The sequence below is a fragment of the Tursiops truncatus genome, chromosome 4 (assembly GCF_011762595.2).
Source record: "Tursiops truncatus isolate mTurTru1 chromosome 4, mTurTru1.mat.Y, whole genome shotgun sequence".
Taxonomy (NCBI): domain Eukaryota; kingdom Metazoa; phylum Chordata; class Mammalia; order Artiodactyla; family Delphinidae; genus Tursiops; species Tursiops truncatus.
Genome location: NC_047037.1, coordinates 106,629,006 through 106,639,071, shown reverse-complemented (window position 1 = coordinate 106,639,071; position 10,066 = coordinate 106,629,006).

The following is a 10,066-nucleotide window of genomic DNA, read 5'->3' as shown; positions in this document are numbered from 1 at the left end:
CTTTTATGATTTTGGGGGTGTGCACAGAAACCTACTTGTCTTCTTGCTGCTCATGACAAACCTTAAGTTCCGTTTTTTATTAAACTTGCCACCTACCACTCTGGAGTGGTTTGCCTTTTTCATTTGTTCTTTCCCTGCCCTCCTGTACAGGAACCAGTTTCAGATTTGAGCCAGGGAAGCTCTTAAGGAGGTTTCAAAGCCATATATATATACATATATATATATATACACACATACATACACACACATGTATATGTATGTATATGTACATGTATGTGTACACACACACAAAGGTTGGGTAAGACTTCTACAAAGAAATCCTTTTAAACTCTTGCTTTAATAAAATCTCTCAGTGCAACTTATATAAGGAACAAGTGGTATGTATTACTTCCAAGTGGATGTTTCAAAGCTGATGCTTAACTCCACAGACTTTTCTTCTTTCTTAGTCACCACAAAAGCATGTTTCGAAAGCAGTGCCCTGCGGAGTCACCAAAACCAATAGCAGGCCATGCAGAAATGACAGATAAACTTTTGTTGTATTAAGTGACCAAGATGTTGGGGTTGTTTATAACCTATACTATCCTAATTTATACAGAATCATGGAATAAAAGAAACATTTTATCCTCCCTCCTACCTTAAATTTGACTATAATGTCCACCCCATATTAAAGAGCTTCTTTTAGATTAAGTGGACACTTTGGCTCACTTTCTTATTTTCCTTTCACCTCTCTCTTAATGTTTTAGGAAATAAAACCAATCTGCTTATAAACACAGTCAGATCTAATCCTGTCTTAGTGTATACCTGCTCCTCTGTGATTTTCTAGCCTTACCAAGTGGTGCAATTACAAATATCTCTCAAGGTTGTATGGAGAAGACATTTTGATGTATTTCCATCCATCTATGCTAAAGTTACAACAGCAATATGCCACCAAATATTTGTAATGAATATGTCCAAGTTATATATCATTTTATGGTGGAACAACAAAGATAGGGCCAAATTAGGTAAAGAAAGAGAAAGATGAAAGAGGGTGGTGGGAGCTATGGAAATAATTTTCACCAAACTGGAAGAATAGTGAATTTAAACACATACCCACATACGTACTCACTCACTCCCAGATATATTTACATTTATTTTACCTAATACCCAATATTTTCTTTCTACATAATAATAACCTTGATTAACCCAGGACATTCTTTCATGCTGTTATTAAAATATAAACCTCATATTTATGGAAGAAAATATAAATTACTCCTTGAAATCACAAACTCAATAGTGACCCATATTTGTTTTAAAAAGGAGAGACTATTTTATTCCTTGTAGTATAGAACTGAAGCTTCACTGAAAACTTCAAAGTTCAAAATGTGTGATTTTACATGTAAAATCAAAGTAATGACTTTAATGTATTTATAGGCAAAAAGCAATAAGTTATTAAAAAGGAGTTACAAAAGTGATTTCCAACTAAAAGATAAATATTACCCTAAATCTATATATATATAGATAATATATATACCTTAGTAAATATTTTTAATTTTATTTAAATCTGATGAGTACTTTATGGCTTATTTTAATAGCCTCTCTTACAATTAAAAAAAAAATTGACTGAGGGTATATGTCCGAGCCTTTCAGACTTTTTTAAAAGTCCCCCACCTGCATGCACATTCAATACCTGTGTTTCTTATAGTAGTGGTGACACTGTAGTTGAAAACAAGGCAATGTTGACATTTCTGGTTTTATCACAAGTGCAAGGTATTCTGGAAACCTGAAGAAGGCCTCTGGCAATTCACTTACATACCCTTCACTTTTCATCACTTTTAGTGTATTTCATGGCAGGAACAAAATCAAATGGGCTCTAGTGACAGAGAATATTGCTTAAATCATCAGCAGGATAAAAATAAATATGCATCTCTATTATGGAGTATACATGAATTTATAGATTCTGTGGTCTCCAAGCTTGTTTCACTTGGATAATGGCTCAAATTATATTTCTCTGCCAATTTACACCAGATTAGTTACATGTTAATACATTATATTATATTGTAGAATGCATTTAAAAGTTAGCTTTAACTCATCACACTGTGTTAGAAAATATTACAAATTTCATACAGCCAACTATTCTATTTAAACAGAAGTAGAACAAAGCCAATCACAGATATTAAATCAGTCAAACCAATATGATGCTTATTCTGTTCAAAAATCTGTTTAAATACCTTAAAACTTGAATATTTCCAGTTACCAACTGCCCTCATAGGTACGTGATATAATTATCATCACCCCCACTTTCTAGGTGGGATAAGAGGGAGTAATTTAACTGCAGAGAAGTTAACTTGCTTGTCTAAGTCACACAGATGGCTAGAAATGGACATGAGACTTAAACATAGGTAGTCTAGCTTTAAATCTCAAGCATTTAACCCCCATTGTATACTTACAATTATCTATTTTAGAATCTAGTTTGCCTCATCTCTATGCTACAATATTATATTTTCTCTCTCTCTCTCCCTCTCTCTCTCTCTCTCTCTCTCTCTCTCTCTATATATATATATATATATATACACATATATGCTATCTCTCTATATCTATCTTTTAATCTATATATTCATCCAGCTGTACCTATTCCTAGTAAAAAGTAGTATATTGGAAATTGTCTCTGTTTACTAGTCTCATGAGGAAGGGGACAAAGTAGGGCCAACAGAACCTGTGAAAAGATAGTTTCTCTGTCCCCACAATCTTAGAATGTTTTGTTCCTCCCTCCTCCAAGAACAAAAACATATATTTTGCTAGGGTTAGGCTTAAGAAACAAATGTGCAGTACACTCCAGATAGAGCATGGCCCAACAGAGGTATAACAATCTATTTTAATATTTGGTGTAAGCAGCACTAAATGTGCCCTCAAATCAACTCTGTTATTCATGATGTGGCTCACAGATGGATGTTATTAACCATGTGTGCCATCTGGTAACTTCTTATTTTAGCTAATAATTCTTGCTAAGTAGGTACTAACACTTTATTATTTTCATGTTTACATTCTCTAAATTTGGCTGAACTAGGACAGAGTACCAATTGTCCCTTCCTAATTATAGTCTGTGTTTGGAACTGAAAGAAGAACAAAAATCAGACATTTAATAAAGTAATGAGCAAGTTGGGGAAGTGAGAGGTTGTGAGGTCTGAGTGTTCTATCCCTGAAACAACTTCTAACAGTAAGTCATAAGTAAATAACAAAAGGAAGAATAGTATATACCCCTTCATTGATGATTATAGTACAATAAATGGATATCTAAAGATTTTGATTGCTCAAGAATTTTCAAAGTGTACATAAGCATATGACATTAGTTTTATGTTTTAAGTGCATATGGGGGTTGTCTTTGTTTTTGTTTAATTAAATCTCTTAATTAAATATAGACTACTTATAAGGGATGACATATTGGAAGGAGCACATTCTATGGTCCTGGTAGTAGTCTTGAAGAACCATGCATTGAACAATCTGAGTGTTCATAAAGTGATTCAGTGATTAGGCTTCAAGAGGTTCACCATCCATGGACCTCAGAGTCCTTAACTGCATTGCTTACCTTCAGACATTTAAAGAGTGATGAAAGATGAAATGGATATCACTTCTGCCCATATTCCATTGATTAGAATTTGTTCTACGGCTCTACCTAAATGCAAGCATGGGAAATGTGATCTCTCTGTTTCTCCAGAAGTAAAATGTAATGATATGGTAAAGGCATAGCATGGTATCTACCATACTGTGAGATCCCTATATTAATCAATAATTTGGGTCTCTTTCTCAGCTAAAATTCAAATGATAAAAACTGTTTAGTTCAAGTCTTTGATTAAACAGTTTACTGGCAATTAGCTCATGACCCACGTGTTTTTTTGCTCATTCTGGATGTAACATACACATTATTTCAAGGAATGTGAATGGAGGAAATCAACAGAGAGATCTATTAACAATCATCCATTGTCTTTTGGTGTATATTTTTTCTACTTGTGCAAAAAGCAACAAACTTGCCTATTCTTGATTTAAGAATAGAAAATACCTTGCTCTGTGCTCAAGAAGGTTCTGGGTTTCAAAGATGGTGAGATGAGAAAAATCAGTGGTTGGTATCCACCCCATTTACTAAATTGACTGCTAGCATTGCAACAAGCAAAGGGGTCTTTGAAAGAGCTGTGTTGTGTTACCATGGTTTGGGATGAACACCACATACCATTTTATCATCTCATTATTAGTAGTAATGACTGGAGCATCCAAGTTTTACAGAGAAATATTTAGAAGTAAATATTTTTTAATGAAATGCATAATGTATAATCAAATTTAATTTGATCTTACTCTTCCCCTAAGATAACGTTGGAGCTCAAAAATTAAGCTGTCTTCTTCCCTTAAAAAAAGAAATTAAATTAATTTTCAGAACATGGCTACTAACTCAGAAACCAAACAGTTGTCAGTTGTGGAAAGAGCAATCAAGAGGACCATAAGGAACTAAGCATTTAACTATAATAAGTTTAAAATCTGATACAATTCACATATTGTTTGAATATTTAATTATCACAATGGAAGTGTATCAGATCTATTGAACTATCAAGTCGGAATTGAATGAAGATCAACTAGCAATGATTTAATTTCTATCTCCCACTGACAAGACTTCCATTGAATTAAATGGGATATAAAGAAATACAACTATTAAAATGAAGAAGAACAGAATTAAACATAAAGAGCTTCATAGTCTGAGTGAAAATTGAAGAGCAATGTAGTGGATTGTAAAAGGTCAAATGACTCATGAGTTCAATTACTGGCTAAAACACCATATCTTAATTCCCGATTGAGGGTTAAAGCTGTAGTCAAATTCTCTCTTCTCTTTCCTTTCAAGAAATATAAAATTAACAACAGTTTGAACATATTTTGGCAGTCATACTCCCCAGACCACCAGTCTCTCTACAATTATTTTAGGATGTTTCACTATGCACAAGCTGTTTTGATTGAACTGACCAGTCAAAGCCCATTGATTTCTCGAAGCACATCCTTGGCTACAGTTTCCTTACACTCCTGCTGCTTCTATTATTTAGATACAAGTACAGAGGAGAAACATGTAGGTAGAAGAAAAAATCATAGCCTTACATGAAATATATCATTTACTGTGTCACATAGATAATTTCATTGATTTAACAAGAAATGAAAAGAGAATCCTAGACCTGATTTTCTTTAGCATCAGAGCATAATATTGTATGCTTTTCCTGTCAACAAACTGAGTTTACCACAACCAACATCTGACTGTGGTAAACTTACAGTTTTTGCTCTCTTAATGATCTGAATTATTTAACATCCCAATTGAAGGATGAACTACAGAATCTCTATATCCCTTCCAGATAGTGCTATACTTCTTCAACTTTTTTCTATGGCCTCACCCAAATCCATTCCAGGGGCTAACTGTGAGGCTATACCAAGGCATTAGTTATTGAACCTCGTACTTACAGTGTGAATATCCCTTTAAGCTACCAAGATACATGCAATCCTATGGGGGATAAAATCTCCTTCGAAAATAAAAATTTTATAGTACTAAAACAGCCCATGAAAAGTCTCATAAATCTTGTTTTGCTACAGATTTTCACAATAGAGTAGGAATTAAAAATGTATAAAATTAGAAGATTGAATTTCAAGATCTAGTTTATATACAGGAAGAGCAAACAGCTAAACATTTAATTGTACTCCTTATACTGTGAAAATTATATATGAAGGAGGCTTGAAAACTCATGAGCACATAAGTAAAATTGGAAATAGTTTAACCTGAGTGGACCTCTGAGTGTACACAGTGACAATAACCTATTGATACATAATAGGATTTAAGGACACAGAGAAAATACCCTGATCAGAATGTCCTTACTGGGCTTCCCTGGTGGCGCAGTGCTTGGGAGTCCGCCTGCCAATGCGGGGAACACAGGTTCGTGCCCCCGTCCGGAAGGATCCCGCATGCCGCGGAGCGGCTGGGCCCGTGGGCCATGACCGCTGGGCCTGCACATCCGGAGCCTGTGCTCCACAGTGGGGGAGGCCACAGCAGTGAGAGGCCTGTGTACCGCAAAAAAAAAAAAAAAAAATAGAATGTCCTCACCTGTCTCTACCACTTTTTGAGTTGCTTCATTAGGTACTTTTTCTTAAGTATAACACAAATTTATACCCCCAAGCCAACACAGCACTGAGAGCTTGATATTTCCCCACAGAAATGGGAGCCAAGACTGGTTGCTGAGCGTGAATATGCTAAGAGTCAAGAGACAGTTACAGATTTGAGCAGAACACCAGAAATTTCTTCTCACTTTACATTATGATCACATTTTAAATCTCATTTTGACGGACATTAATGGTTTTCATTTTACCTTACAATTTAAATTAAAATAATGAGAATATTAACATTATTATGCCTTACATAATATATGCATTTAAAAGCATAGATCTTTAGATGAACCTCCTTTCCCACCCAGAAACGTCTAAAAGGAAATCTGTCAGCCAAGATGTAAAGTGAAGTCCTCTCATCCTAATTGAAAATTTACACAAAGCATATGACATTGATATTTTTAATACAAATCTTCTTTCAGATGGCCTTCTTCTGGTAATAATATACTATTAGTAACAATTATTATTGATAACATTTATTGATTGTTTACTTTTGCCAAGGGCATATAATACTACATCACCTATATCAAATGGCCAGAACTATATAAGTTTGCAAATAGGAATAAGTCTTTTTAAGAAACTTCCTTTAGTTCAGCCATTTCCTTGGAAAATATCTCCAGGGCAATCTGCAGAAGAACCAGGACCATTAAGGACTATTGATTGGTTTAACTTTGTGTATAGTCAACAAGGAGCTTGATTGACTTCTAAGACACGTAGATCAATGATTGCCTGTGAAACAGGTAATACCCAATGTCCTGATTTCAACCTGTGAATTATTATTCAGAAAATTTGGATTCCTGAGTTATTTATCAAAGGAATTATTAATTATAGTGTGCCCTGAGAGTATATTTCTATTTATGATACTCACTTCATTAGACATATGTATTTGTTTAGAAAGTCACGATGAAAATCTATTAAAAAAATCCTATCACTACAAAGTTAAATGTATCCTAATTTTGTAACTAATTTGTATTGAGTTACTACAGGATACTGGGAGTAAAGATTTGCTATAAGCAGAAATTTAATTCATGCAAAACAATTTAGCATTTTCTGTTCAGAACCTCTCCATATCACAGGGAAGACCACACATTACATGAAGAGTGCATAGAGCCTTTTCTCAGTCCCTTGGAATTAGATACACTGAGTTAGCTTCTATTGAGATGGGGCCATTGTGGCAAATGGAATAAATGTACACCTTCCCATGGCAATAGAACAACTGTAAATAATTTTATGCTACTAAGACGACTCAGATCCAGAAGTATGAAAGTGTCAGTAGTAATCTAAACTCATCAGCTGAAAAGCACACTGACAGTTTGATTGTTGCAAGAATATTTTCACTGCTCTCACATCTTTGCAAGTGGAAAAATAATAGTGTGATTAAAATTGAGAAAACTCTCTGGCCCAGAGTCACGTGTGATAGCAGTAAAACATGTTAATTTCTTGACAAGCTGAAGATGTAGGGTAGAAACCCTTTTACTTACAGTCAATTCTGGCCCCATTTCAAAATTGGAAAGGAACTCAAATTTATAAATACCTTCTGAAATATCTGCTTAATCAGACTATTTCAATATAGCCCCAAGGTAATGAAGAGACAAAGTCATGAACATCTAAATTTTTAAGAAATGGATAAATTTTACATTGAAAAAATACTTTTTCAAAAGAGGATTCTAAGGATGCCTCATTGTAAATTTTTTTGTCATAATGAAGGGCTACATATATTTTCAGTGTCTTCTTTATATAAAAATATTGAGATTTTAAGATTGGGTTTATTCATTTAAATAATTATAGATATTAGGTTGGGTAATCTGGTTAGGATCCTGACCTAAAGGTAGAAATGCTAACAGTCTTTGTATGGCAAACAAATCTATGTAAGAATTACACACTTCAAAAATCATTGAGAATTGCAAAAAAGTAAATTTTATTAATTTTTCATGGTTTAGTTTAAAAAAGTTTTAAAAGTCAAATGTTAAAATAAAAATAAAAAGAGATAAAGAAACAGCATGATGTATGAGCTTCTTCCACTAAAGTCATTATAATTGAATCATTCTGTTCTCCTTCTTCTATTGAGATTATAATGGATCCATACAATGTAAGCAAGTGAGACTAATAATGGCATCCATCCTCATAAACATGCCATTAAGACAGAAGATGACAGCAGAAGCAAGAGGAGAAACAACACTATGCATAAATCACTCTGACCTAGAAGATTAAAGGAAATACAAAAAGAAACTGTGAACACACAACTAGCAGTAGTCTCAAAACATGTAACTTGGGTGGATCAGCTATCAGTAGAGCAGGCAGAGTGGCATGGCTCCTAACACAATATAATACATGCAGAGGACATCTGAGAAAGATATCAGAGGGAAAAAAGTTAAATATTAGTCAGTAATAAGACCACTGTTTGGAAAAAGTTCTCATTAGAGTATCTACTTACCTAATAACTCAAAGAAGGTACAAGAGTTCATTTCCACCTAGACTGAATACATTTAGGTGATTTCACACTTCCTTTTTTTTTGCTTTACCAGCAAAATTGGACTTATCAGTGGGCTCTGGTATTAAGTAGTTCTGATGATATCAAAATCTTAGCTGTTAGCAGCTGTGGAGTAATTATGTTATTGCATGACCACAGGTTGTACCCATACCCTTATGTATCTCTTCAGTTCTGTTCCAGACATTATTTTACTGACTATCTCACTGAACTTGTTTATTTTCTAGATGTTCATATTGGTTGCAAAACTTGACCTAGTAGACTAGATAGAAAAATCTGCAACTCAAATAACCTTCTAACATTCCAAAAACCACAATTAATTTACTAAAGTGTAATATGTGAAAATAATTATAGGGGCTTCCCTGGTGGCACAGTGGTTGAGAGTCCACCTGCCGATGCAGGGGACACGGGTTTGTGCCCCGGTCCGGGAAGTCCCACATGCTGTGAAGCAGCTAGGCCCGTGAGCCATGGCTGATGAGCATGTGTGTCTGGATCCTGTGCTCCGCAATGGGAGAGGCCACAACAGTGAGAGGCCCACGTACCACAAGAAAAAAAGAAAAAGAAAAAAAAATTATAAATTCCTACAGTCAAAAATATGTAACAAAGAACTAAATGCTTACCTCTTGATAGTTTAGAGCAGGGGTCAGCAAACGTTTTCTTTAAAGGGCCAGATAGTAAATATTTTCAGCTTTGTGGGCCATATGGTCTATGTCTGCAATGGTCTGATTGTTTTCCCCTGAGATTCATATCTTTAAATCCCAATGCCCAATATATTGGTATTAGGAGTGAGAACTTTGGGAGTTGATTAGTAGTCTTATAAAAGAGATCACAGGCTTCAGCGCATATCCCGAGCTGAGGCATCGGCTCAGCTGTTTCATGAGGAACTCTGGTCTGAAGGGCCGGGGGCAAGGCCTGTGCACAGGGCCTGCTATGAGCAAGTGAAACAGACTAAGCACAGAGGGAAAAAAGGTGGACAGGCTGGGCCTGAAGTGAGATTGCCAGATTTATGTCCTTTCCAGATGAAATGTGGATCCTCTATCAACAGGAGGTGTGAAAAGAGAGAACCTTCAAGATGGAAGAGGAGTAAGATGTGGTGATCACCTTCCTCCCCACAAATACATCAAAACTACATCTACATGTGGAACAACTCCTACAGAACACCTATTGAACACAGGCAGAAGACTTCAGACTCCCCAAAAGTCATGTGGCTGGCAGGGTCAGTCTTGGGACTCTGGGTGGCTGTCAGGCCTGAGCCTCTGAGGTGGGAGAGCTGAGTTCAGGACTTTGGACCACCAGAGACCTCCCAGGCCCACATAATATCAATCAGCAAGAGCTCTCCCAGAGAGCCCCATCTCAACGCTAAGACCCAGCTCCACTCAATGACCAGAAAGCTCCAGTGCAGGACACCCAATGCCAAACAAC